This window comes from Oncorhynchus tshawytscha, linkage group LG05 (assembly GCF_018296145.1).
Source record: "Oncorhynchus tshawytscha isolate Ot180627B linkage group LG05, Otsh_v2.0, whole genome shotgun sequence".
Lineage (NCBI taxonomy): Eukaryota > Metazoa > Chordata > Actinopteri > Salmoniformes > Salmonidae > Oncorhynchus > Oncorhynchus tshawytscha.
Genome location: NC_056433.1, coordinates 20805984 through 20808470, shown reverse-complemented (window position 1 = coordinate 20808470; position 2487 = coordinate 20805984).

The following is a 2487-nucleotide window of genomic DNA, read 5'->3' as shown; positions in this document are numbered from 1 at the left end:
GAAAAACGTTTTAATGAAAATTCTTCATGACAGTTCTCGAGAATGTTTAATTAAACGGCAATTCGGGTAATTTGTTAACATTTCTGTTGTAGGCCTAATAGGCTACGTGCTTCCATTCCCCCCATAGATTGTTCAGAGATCCACCATTCCCTCCACCATCTGGCTATTGAGATAAGCTCCTGGGCATTGGCTTGATGGGCGCCTGCCCCATCTAATATTGAAGCAGTACCAGACCAGGTTTTCACACAACCACGCTTATGGACCAGCCAAGGTCAGAGGCAGAGGCCCCGGGCCTATAATTATTAACATGACTGTAGAAAATCAAAACTCAAGCTAAAAGCACTGTCTTTCCATTAAGATGTGCAATTGAATCATCATTTTTTTTTAGCTCATGCACTTTACAAAATAGCAACTCATGGCATCTTTCCATGCACTGAAGTACTGAGTGTTCTGGACTATATGGTCCCGTGTTGTTTAGTAAGTAGCCTGTTTTGTCTCACTACTGTATATTTGGGATGTTTTAAACTTGACATCTATACCCCAATCTAAACATTTAAAATAATGTTACATCGCCGTCATTTAAACCAGCGACACCAGTTTCCAAATACCTCGCAGAGCTAGAGCATATTCAACAAGGCGCTGTCCACTCACCTGGTGCTGAAACGGCCACCGGGCAGCACTGGAGTGACTGGACGCGTGAGTTTGGTCAAGGTCACTAATTTTATGACACCTTTGTGATCTGGCTCTGTAATATTAACCATTTTGTAAACATCCAACCTGTCTTACCGGGTAGCTGCTGAAGCCTACATCTCCAGTTTTTTGTAGATAGGGGTAATTGTCATCGAGCATAGATAGCCAAATGCCATTCTGAATGCCATCATGCACTAATACAAATACTGAAAACTGAGTTCTAACATCTTAAGCTACGATTATTTTTTTTAATAATCAAGGAATCAACCATCGAAAGACCAAATGGCCTCTTCACAGAGCAACGTGAGAGAACACTTCAAAATGACAGCTGCGCCTTCACAACAAAGGTAATTTGCTATGCAGGTCCGTCCATTCAATTCATTTCCTCTACACACCCGTCAGAACAGAGTGTAATTATCGTCTGCCCATTTCCCTCTCCCTCGGGAGTCTATTTTTCCACCCTGTCACTGCTCAGATGTCAGTCCTGTGCTCCCTCTGGCCCCTCACGCTACATAAAATTAACCACGCGCTGCGGCTTATCTCCGGCTACATCCTCACCAGTGTCGCGCTCGAGCTGGGGGAGCGGTTGAGTGATGTCCAGAATATCTGATGTCTAACTAACACTATGAATCAGTTAACGAAATAACCAATTAATAAACCCCACACAAGCTCTGCAGAATAAGTGACTCCAGAGGAGATTCACAAGGAACAATGCATAATTGGTTCGACTTTGAGTGAGTGGGAGGACATTTCCTTTGTTGCACTAGGTTGATAAGCTCTGAAAATGGAGCCTTTTATATCTATAAGACTTTGAACTGAATGTCTCATCATCGCACATTGCACAAGGAAGTGTATGTGCATCTCAGTCTGACTCAGACAACAGCACCCATTAGATTATTATCCAGGTTGGCAATTAGAATATAGGCCTACACAGGTTTGCGCACCATTATAAGGGCTCAAATCAGCAGCCGTAATGCGGATGGTACCTCAAAAAATCACATTGATTGGACCCCTGTCAAGTCAAGGGGTCCCCGGCTGTGTGCGCGCGCGTGTGCACCGGTGCGCATGCCAAGTCCTCCTCAACAGTGTGCGCCGTTGATCCTCGCTCTCAGAGCTTGGAAGCAATTTGGGCAACCTTTGTATCACAACTTGTACTCACATTTGTTTGTACATGGGGAGAGAGCAACAAACGCAACAAATGCTGGAACATACAGGTTGGTATTTATTATTCAATTGAGCGGCCACTGGCCCCGCCCTGAGAGGGAGGACCAGGAGGACAGTGTGCAGCCGTAGACTACCACAATACATAATTAATTGCCTTACTGAAACAAAGCCCATGTCGGGATACTGCTGCAATCAATTAAATAGATACATCAAACCAATTGTGTTGCCTGTTTGATGTAACATTGTAAACAATTTGATGTAAAGTGTCACAATAATGAAAGGGAGGGCCATAGGAATAAACTATTTAATAAACTAAAGAGAATGAAAATTACCCAAAACACGTGCATTTTTTTCGGTTGTAATTGTAGGCTATAGCCATATGACCTAATGCATTTATAGCCTAACGCAAAATGGGTTCCACAATGCAATGCTAAATGACATAAACATGGTTGAATGGTTGGAGGTCGTTTCAAAAATATTATTTATACAGCACTAGAATAGCCTATACGCTAAAATAAAATAAATAATTCATGACCCACAAATTGATGACAGACTGAGATTGAGACGACGATAGAAGAGGAATCAGCATAAATTCGAATGTAAAATCAGAGTGGGCAGCCTATGTCTGGTCTG